Source organism: Micromys minutus, assembly GCF_963924665.1.
Source record: "Micromys minutus genome assembly, chromosome: 16".
Lineage (NCBI taxonomy): Eukaryota > Metazoa > Chordata > Mammalia > Rodentia > Muridae > Micromys > Micromys minutus.
This window is the reverse complement of record NC_137985.1, coordinates 51,140,766-51,151,296: the sequence shown is the minus strand read 5'-3', so window position 1 is coordinate 51,151,296 and position 10,531 is coordinate 51,140,766.

Sequence of the window (10,531 nt, the reverse complement as noted above, 5' to 3'; positions counted from 1 at the left end):
ATTTTTTCCAGAGCCGATGTACCTTCTTCCGGGACAGCGGGGACTGGAGAAGCCACACACAGGAGGAGATTGGTTTGCAGAGGACTCCCTAGCAGCTGCCTTTCCTGGTTTTCACATGGCAAGACCCACGACCTCCAAGACCATCAGTGTGGCAAAACACGCCAGTTGTCATCTGCACACACATCAGTGGTGCACATTCCTACCAGTTCCTGCACTCGTGAGAAATGTATAATTAGTTTTTTTTCCAAGTTTGCAAATGCTGTAAGAATGCCCTGGAGCTGAGGATGACACGCAGACATAGACTAGGTTCCATTCTCGGTACCAGAGGCAGAACTAAAACAGACACCTCCGGGAGACCTTCATAAAAGTTTGGCCAGTGTACACAGAGGAGGCACCCTAGGTAGCAGGTGAATGTAGTCCACAAAACTATTTAGGTAGTTAGAATTTTTAAAGTGAGATCTAATTTAGGGGCTGGAAAGATGGCTCAGGGGTTAAGAGTTCTTGCTGCGATTGCAAAGGATCTGAATTCAGTTCCTAACACTCACCTCCAGTGCCACAAAACTACCTATAACTCCAGCTCCAGGGCGTCTGACCTCCTCCTCTGGCCTCTGCAAGCACGCTGCTCACATGCACACACGTCAAAAAAAAAAGTATTTAAAAACAAAAGAATTGAAATGCCCTGCAAACAGGTCTGCTCATGTTCTTCCTGGTATCATTTATTTATTACTCTCCATAAAGAGTTTTGGCTCTGGAAACATTGTCAGACATCATCCCACCCTGAGCTCCTGTATTATTAGATCCTTTTCTTGTTGCTATGGCAGTATACAGATGCAACCCAAGGCAGGAATGGTTTGTTTTGCTCCACGGTGTCAGGGACAGTAGGGTCGTCATGGTGGAGAGGACATGGGGCAGCTGGTCACATGGCACCCACGGCCGGGAGCAGAGAGAGGTTGATGCTGGCGGCTTGCCTGCCTTCTTTGTTTAGTCAGGTCCCTTAGCAGACGGGATGGTGCTGTCTGTATGTGGGGAGGGTCCCTATTCCTCAGTGTAATCTCTGGAAACGCTCCTGTGGTCAGGCACTGATAACAATTGTTCACACTACAGCTCCCCTCGGTGGAGAGCAGGCACCCCCCCCCCCCGAATAAACTCTGGGGCTGATTACCTGAGACTAAGAGAGCTTGATCTGCAGGTGCAATGGTCTGAGCTTGACTTCCCACTGCCTAACTAAAAACCCAGGGTGGCTGCCCACCTAGTGACAGTGTTGGAGCTCGGTTTGTTTTTAAACACAGAACTAGTATGAGAAAGTGGTTTCCTTTTGACCCCAGGTGCTCTAGCAGGGGCTGTGATCTTGTCAGCTGTAGATTGTTTCTGCAATTATGTGACATTTGGAATTCTGGGGACTTTTCCGAGGTTATATAAGTGCCAGGGCCCCAAGAGGCAGGGTGGGTTGTTGTTGGTGTCATGGTTTCAGTAGTTGTGCTCAAAATAGAAGCAAGAAGAAACTGAATATCCTGCTGGCAAAGATCAAACTTGCCCCCAAGGAACTCGAATCAGGAGGAAGTCACCTCTTTCGGACCCGGACTTCATTAGGGGGTCTCTTTTCTTTTCCGTCTCTTTTTTCTCTCTTATTAAATGTTAGGGGGCTGCGGGGGTAGAAGAAAGAACCCACAGAGTAGCCAAGACTAGATACAGCCCACCTGTAACCTTAGAGCAGAGATCCTTAACCTGTGGTCATGACCCCTTTGAGGGGTCAAAATACCCTTTACAAGGCTCAGATAGCAGACATCCTGCATATCAGATATTTACGATTCTTAACAGTAGCAAAATGACAGTTATGAAGTAGCAACAGAATACTCTTATGGTTGGAGGTCACCACAACACGAGGAACAGTATTAAAGGGTCACAGCATTAGGAAGGTTGAGGACCACTGACTTAGAGGATAGCGGGATGAGGAGGGAGAGTTGGAGCTTGCTGACTGCCTCCCTAGCTCCAGGTTAGCGAGGGACTCTGCCTCAGGGGACTAAGACAGAAAGCAATAAAACAGGACACTTATGCTCACACCAGCACACACACACTATAACATTTCATTCCGGTCCCTATCAAGGTGTGTTAAATGTAGGGCATCTTCCTGAGTTACCAACTTTGCTCAGATATTTGTAAAAAGAGTCCTTCATAACCATTAAAGCACCCTGAAATGTCTTTGGAAATTTATGCAAACTTTAAGGGAACTTCATACAATGTTATCTTATTTAGTATCTGGCTTGTCCTGGTGTTTGGGGATGGGGAGACGAGAACCCTCATCTTCATGACAGGAGTCAGCTCAGTCACCTGTCAGATGAGAAACCGTGGTTCCCAGTGAGACTCTCAGAGAGCACCCCTCTTCCTCTCTGCCGCGCCCTCTGCGTCCTGCATTTGCTCTAGGGAAGTCTTGCTTCTGAAACACTGTGGCCCCAACGGTCCATCACTGGTAAATGAACCAGGAGCTTCAAACCTCTTCATGTTTCCAGCTCCTTCCTCCCCAGAACGGGGGGGGGGGAGCCAGTCACCCCTCCCCAAGCTTGTCTTCAGCACCCCTGCAAAGTTTGGCACAGCACAGAGATATGAGCATAGTCTCTTAAAACAAACCCAGGACTTCAGCCTTCAACTGCCATCCCTCCCTTCTCCTGGTATCTTAGGGGCTTGGGTTTGTTTAACTCTTGTTTTGTTCTTACTTTTTAATGTTTTTTAAAATGTTTTTATTCTTCTCTCATATGCCTCATTGTTTGCTGTTTTTATTTTATTTTATTTTTCTCTCATACATCCTGACTTCAGTTCTTTCTTCACTCTTCCCATTCCTTCTCCCACCTCCCTTCTTCCCCAGATTCACTCCTCCCCCATTTCCCTTCCAGAGAGAGGAAGGGAGGGAGGGAGGGAGGGAGGGAGGGAGAGGGAGGGAGGGAGGGAGGGAGGGAGAGAGAGAGAGAGAGAGAGAAAGAGAGAGAGAGAGAGAGAGAGAGAGAGAGAGAGAGAGAGAGAGAGAGAGAGAGAGAGGGAGGTACAACAAGTTACATTAAGATTAGGCACAAACTATCATATCAAGGCTGGATGAGGGAACCCAGTGGGAGGAAAGGGGTCCCAAGTATAGGCAAAAGAGTCAGAGGCAGCTCCCGATCCCACCGTGAGGAGTCCCAGAAGAATGCCAAGCTGCATGACCATAACACACAAGCAGACAACTTAGCTCAGACTCACCCAGGGTCCGAGTTTGTCCCTTCAGTCTCAGTGAGTCCCTATGATCCCTGCTGAGTTGATTCTGTGGGCTGTGTTCTTGAGGTATCCTTGACCTATTTCCCTGGGTCCCTCCCCCTCTTCTTCAGGATTCCCTGGCTCCACCTAGTGTTTGGTTGTGGGTCTCTGCATCTGCTCCCATTGTTGCTGGATATCACCTCTTTAGTGATAACTGCGCTAGGCCCTAACCTGTGAGTATAGCAGGATATTATTAGGAACCATTTCATTGACTTTTCCCATTGTGTTTGGTTTTGTCCTGGGTCTCTGGGCTATCCTGCCTCTGGTTCCTGGCCATCCAGGTAGTGTCAGGCATGGGCATCCGATTCTTGTGGTGTGGGCCTCAAGTTGGACAAGTCCTGAGCCATTATCATTCCAGCACATCTTGCAGGCAGGACAGGGTGTAGTTGAAGGATCTGTGGCGGAGTTAGTGTTCCAGTCTCACGCTCGAGCTTTACCCAATTGTAGAAGATGTGTTCTCCCTTAGGCCCTCCTTGTTCCTGAGCCTCTCTGGGTCTGTGGACAACAGCATGATTCGCCTTTGCAGCTAGCATCCACATGCAAGTGAGTACACACCATATCTGCCTTTGGGTCTGGCTCACCTCACTCAGGATGATCTTTTCTAGTTCCACCCATTTGCCCACCCGTTTTATGATGTCATTGTTACAGATGATGCCATTGTTACAGATGAGTAATGCTTCATTGTGTAGATGTAACACAATTTCTTTACTCTTTGGCTGAGGCTCATCCAGATTATTTTCAGTTTCTGGCTATTATGAATAAAGCTGCTATGAACACAGTCCAGCAAGTGTCCATAATAGGATGGAATTATCCTCTGGGTATATGCCCAAGAGTTGTATAGCTGGGTGTTGAGGAAGATTGATTCCCAGTTTTCTGAGGAACTACCATATTGATTTTTATAACGTCTGTACAAGCTTGTACTTCCACCAGCAATGGAGGAGTGTTTATCTCAGGGGCATGTTTTAATATCAAACTCAGAGCGGGAAACAGACTTTTCATTAGCTCCTTGGATGACAGGGAAGAGACAAGAGGGGTACCATGATAGACTGAGGTTAGGTTGAAGCCAAAATTCATCCCTGCAAAGATGAAAGCCCATTGGTTTTCAGTTAGTTAGAGGAATTTTAATGGTATCTGGCATTAAACCAAGGAATAAAATGTAAATGCAGCAAAATTAGCATGGCTAGGTGTTAAAGAGAACTCACCTAGAGGTCTGAGGGTGTTTTATGGGCTTGATCGATCATTTGTTTAGGCACATGTCAGATACAAGACCCAGAACCACACTCAGCTTTGCAAAATGGCGGAGGCACAATGACCAAACACCAGGTGCCAGAAATGGCCTGGAAATCAGACTGTAGTGATGAGAACGTGTGGACTCCAGAACCTACCGTAACAGATGGCCAGTAAAGATGTTTCCAGAAGGTTGAAAGGTGGCTTTATTATTAATTGTGTACATGTGTACATGTTCATATGGACACAGGTGCACACGTGTGTGTGGAGGCTTCAGATTACCTTGGATGCTGTTCCTCGGGAGCTGTTCATCTTGTTTCATATTTGTTTGTTGTTGGATGGCTTGTTCTGAGGCAGAATCTCTCACTGGCCTAGGGCTTACCAATAGAACTAGGCTGGCTGGTTAGAAGCCCCCGGGACCCTCTCCCGTCTCTGCCTCTACAGCGCTAGGATGACAAGACGCTGGAGCTGAGCTTTATCAAAGGCATCCGGGGGAACTGAACAACGGTTCCCAAGTCTGTGCAGCAAGCACCTTATCAGTAGCGCTACCTTCCAGTCCCTGAGAGCCAGCTCACCGGCAGCCATGTATTCACACACGGTATCAAACAGGTCTGACTCTGATGGATGCTTAACTCCATCGTCTCTCTGAGAAACAGGTTTCTTGCCTAGAAAGTGGCCTGAATGATCCTATTGAATGGAGTTAGCCTCACAGATTAAAAGTAGATCATCTGTGGAGAATGTCTAGCTTACAGCCCAGGCGGATGCTTAGTGTGTGGTTAGTGGGCGTGGCCTTGTGAATATGGCCATACCAAGAAGATCTTCTCTGCAATGGGGTCACAAACATTCCCATTGCTTCATCTGCATCTCCCTCATCCATTGATGATGACATTTTGGTTTGTTCTGAATTGGGGTAAGCCTCAAACTCTTATAAGCCGAGTCAGCCTTTCAGAGCCAACCGAATCCCAAATTCACAGGCAAAATGAAGATTTCTCTGGGCCAGCACCCAGCACCTTCCTGTAGTTTACTCCCAACTTCAATAAGAACTAAGATACTTATAAATAGGTGCGAGGTTTTTTTTCATGTTCTCTGTCTCGGTGTCTCTGTGTCTGTGTCTCTGTGTCTGTCTGTCTCTCTCTCACCCGGAGAGTTCAGTTGGTGCTGCCTGCTGTAATGTTGACCGGCTCTATTGGCTGGCCCTCCGTGTGAGTGTTGTGCAGGTAACCATAGCTGCCGGAGTCCATGAACGCAATGGTACTGCATGTTCAGAAGACAGCATTCCACAGCCCTCTTCCCCAGTCTCTGGCTCTTCTGACCTTTTCACTCCCTCCTCTAAGATGTTCCCTGAGCCTTAAGGGGGTGATACAGATGTCCCATTATTGTGGCCTCAAAGCCACGTAGACTCAGCAGTCCTGTTGGGAGCCATCAATACATATCCAGCCTCCTTTATTTGATTATGCCCCGCTCCAGTTTTAGATACACACAACCAACTAACTAGCACACACAAACCAACTAACTAGCACATACACAACCAACTAACTAGCACACACAACCAACTAACTAGCATACACATAACCAACTAACCAACACACATACAACCAACTAACTAGCACACACACAACTAATTAACTAGCACACACACAACCAACTAACTAGCACACACATAACCAACTAACTAGCATACATACAACCAACTAACTAGCACACACACAACCAACTAACTAGCACACACATAACCAACTAACTAGCACACACATAACCAACTAACTAGCAATACACAACCAACTAACTAGCACACACAACCAACTAACTAGCACACACACAATCAACTAACTAGCAATCACATTCCTTCAACTGCTTTGTATCTTGGTACAACCACCTGACTAAGTTCTGGTCAACAAAATGTATTTTTTGTCACCCCTCTCTGGAAACGTGGATATGTTTCCCAAAATATTTTCCCCCACCTATTGGCTAGAGCAGCCATGTCAAGCCCAGTGATGGGAGCCCCTTGAAGTAAAAGGAAGCTCTGGACATGTTCATGTGTCATAATCAGAATCATAATGAAATTCATATTCTACTTAATCTGCTATATTTTGAGGTATCTTTCTTACAACAGTTTAAATTATTCTTAACAAACACCTAGTATTAATTCTAATACTAAGGTATTCATTCTGTTAATACTAAAGTTGAGTGATGGAACAGGGAAGCACCTAGCTTGGGCCCCAGGATATAATAGCTGATTAATAAATTAGATACTGGTTTTCCAATGTTCGGAATCAGAATTTAAGAAACTTAGCAATATAACTACTCAGTGTATGTCCAAAGTATGGAAAGTATGTGTTCAGAATAATGCAAGATTCCAAAAGGAATAACTTGGTTCTTCTGCTAGGACAGGCAATTGTGCGTTCATGGGAGAGTAGATTTTTTTATTTCCCCATCTAACTCCTTTATAATAATTGCATCATCAATATAATCAGTGGAGTTCCAGTTCTTGTTGCAAATGGTAGAGATGGCCAAGCCTCTGGAAGGCCTTAGGCCATCATCACCCATTCTCTCTCTTAAGTTTGAGGAATTCTCCCCAAAAGTAACATTGTCCTAAGTTTGGGTCCTAGCATTTAAAAAAATAACACACTAGGTCCAGTGAAATGGCTTGGTGGCTAAGGGTGTTTGCTGTCAATCCTGACGACAACCTGGGTTAGGCTTCCCAGAACCTACAAGTGGGAAGGAGAGAGCTGACCATGCAAATTGCCTTCTGACCTGCACATGTCCCATGTCGAGAGTATAACCTCCTCTGCTGAATGTAAGAATAAAAATACCATATTGCTACTAGAACATGTGTTTCCTTGGTGTGTGTGTTATGGTTTGCACATAAGATGTCCCCATATGATCAAGTGTTTAAACACTTTATTCTCCGGTGTTTGCACTGCTTGGGAAGGAAGGTTGTGGGATATTTTTGAGGGGGAGCCTAACTGGAGGAAGTGGGTTTCTGGAGATAAGGGGCATCAAGGGTCCCGGGAAGCCCCTGTGTCTCTTGACGACCTTGTCAGTGGCCGCCCTGGCATTGACTCATGAACTCAGCCTTGCCTTGTCAGCAAGACAGACTATGTCCTTTCCAACCGTGAACCAAGGTAAGTTCTTTCTCATCAAGTGGTGCCGTTGGGTATTTTGTCCAAAGCCCCGAGAAAAGCAACCGGCAAGCAAATCGTTGTACTGTTCTAGTACATACATCAGCGCACGTATCCAAACTACACCTGCAGTTTTTGCTTTGCCAAGGACTACGTTGATCAAGCCAGTGGGGCGTGTGACATATTAGAAGGAAATGGATTCTGTAGGGTGTGGAATGAACACCTAGGCAGAGGAATTCACCTTTTCACCAAGGGAAAACCTGAAGAGGGTGTGGAAACCTGGGCCACATACATCAAGAGGAACACCTGCCTGTTTTGATCAGAAAGGAGATCTCATGTCTGGCCCACCAAGTCCTAGAACAACATACAATAGCCAATGTGCTACCTTGGTTAGGATGAGCGTGCTTAAGTCCAGGATTCTTGGCTTTGACTGGACATTAGGATCCCCTGGGAGGGTTAAAATACTTTGCATTCTCTCGGCTAAAGTCGGGGTGAGCTACAAGCACCAAGCATCTGGCTGGCTCTGCATACAGGCTAAGTAGGAACATCTGTGCCAGGGCTTTTCTGTTCAAATGTTCTCCACACCAGGGTTTAGTTATTGATACTCCATACTTCAAGATGCAACTAGCCAGAATTAGTGCAAGCCCAAGGTCGTCATGGAGTTCACCGAGACACTGGGAAATTCCAGAATGAATTTCCCCATATATTATGTCACCTTTGAAAAGTTACAGGAGAAAATAAAGTCCAATCCCCAGGCTGATGAGATGGCTCAGCAGGGAGAGACGCCAGCTTCCAAGCCTGAAGGAAGATCTGGGCCAAATCCCTGAGACCTCAGTGGTAGATAAAGAGGACCAACTCCCATGAGCTATCCTCTGACTTACAGACCTGCTGTGTGTGTGTGTGTGTGTGTGTGTGTGTGTTTGTGTGTGTGTGTGAGAGAGAGAGAGAGAGAGAGAGAGAGAGAATTTTTTTAAAAAAATGTAATTAAATAATAGTAATAAAGTCTTCAAGTATTCTGGTGCAGTAGAAACAACCCCAAATTGCAAGTCCCAGGAGGAATCCAAACATGACCTCTGCTAAGTTCTGAATGAATCTGGCATCTCCAGGAACTGGTAAGCAGATTCTGAAAATCACAGGAGACACTGACTATTCATCCCGGGGCTGTGCGAGCCAGGCACCACAAGCCTGAACCACTAACAAAGCCTCCACTGTCAGACAGGATGAATGATTGCGGCTCAGGTCAGTGTCTGACACGTGCTTGTGTGCTGGGGGGTGTCCAGACCCAGCCCCCGTTGTTTACAACCAGTGGTTATAGATCTGCATCCGTCTGTGAACCGAGGAGGCTACACCAGGATAGAAAGCGTTGTTTCTTTATGGCCTTTACAGACTTACTCAGCAGAAAGCATATGACTGGGACCCCAGTGGTTGAATTTACACATGGAGGAGCACTCTCAGCTCGTGCACAGAACAATATCAGCTTTGGCATCTCTTGGGCTCCTCATTAGCTGTGGTGCCTGTGGACACAGCTGTGCCCAATGAAATATCGGAGACGCTCAGCAGTCAGGCTGTTTGTCCCGCAGAGAGGGAGGGACCAGTAGAGCAAGGGTTAAACTTGAGCACTTATGAAGGGGATGGGCCACAGATCCCTGGGTAGTGCTTAGAGGCTTACATGGTATTTTAGTTTTCTTCCTGGTGCTATGACAAATACCCTGACTAAAAGCAACCCAGGAGACGAAAGAGTGTCTCAGTTAACAACACCAGGTTGCAGCCTATCATTGAGTGAAGTCAAGGCAGGAACTGAATGCAAAATCACTGAGAGCAAGCATACTTGTTTTGCGCAGAGCAGTGCCTCTGACCGAGGAACTCACTTCAAAGCTGAAGAAGTACATCAGGAGTGATGGAAGATGTTACTTGCTGGCTGGCTCCTGTTCAAGTAGCTTCCATACACATCCCAGGACTTAAGGAATGGTACTTCCCACAGTGGGCATAAGGAATGGTGCCTCCCACACCAGGCTAGATTGTTTCTACATAAGTTAATGAACAAGGACCCCCACCTCTAGAGTTGTCTACAGGCCAATCTGATCTAGGCAATTCTTCAACTGAAATTCTCTTTGTAAATAACAATTCTAGGTTGTATCAAGTCGATGGTCAAAGTTAATCAGAACAGATTCTAACATTATAAGGTGAGAAGAGTCAGTGGAAAGGCCAGAAAACCCATAAAAGACAGACCCAAAAGAGTAACTACTGTTATAAGTGACTGATTTGCGGGATTTCTGATGTGTGACCCCTATGAATGGATCATTCAACCCCAGAGGGGTCAGGACCCACAGATTGAGAACCCCTGATCTAGGCTCTTCTTAATCCAATTAGCATGACCCATTGTTCTTGCTAAAGCTTGTGTGGCTGGAATTGGCACAGCATAGATTTATAATCACTTTGGCCAACATTCAGCCATCACCTGCCCAACAACACTGTGGACTGTCCTTCTAAAGAAGCCATGACACAAAGGCGTGAAACTTCTCTGAAGTGGGGGACATTATCCAATCCATGTGAAGGAGACCATGGTGCCTGCTATGCTCTTTGAAAAGAACTGGAAATCATTCCCCTCACTGCAGCTACCGTCTGCATTATTTTGAGACCAGAAGTGGGCACGCCTTCTGGAGCCATTCTGAACACAGCAGCCTGAAGAAGAGGCAGTGTGCCCTTCGTTCCTCACACTGTCTCTGACTTATACAGCCCAGATGGTGCAGCTGATGGTCCCAGCTGCGGACCCGGAGCACCATGTTCTTCCTTGTCTGTGGCTTGGTTGTCCTTTGCCCTCGGAGGGAGGGGTGGGACCAGTCTGAAGAGTGGTCAGACGGCTCCATTTTGTGAGCCCTAGCCACTCTGCTAAAGAAAAC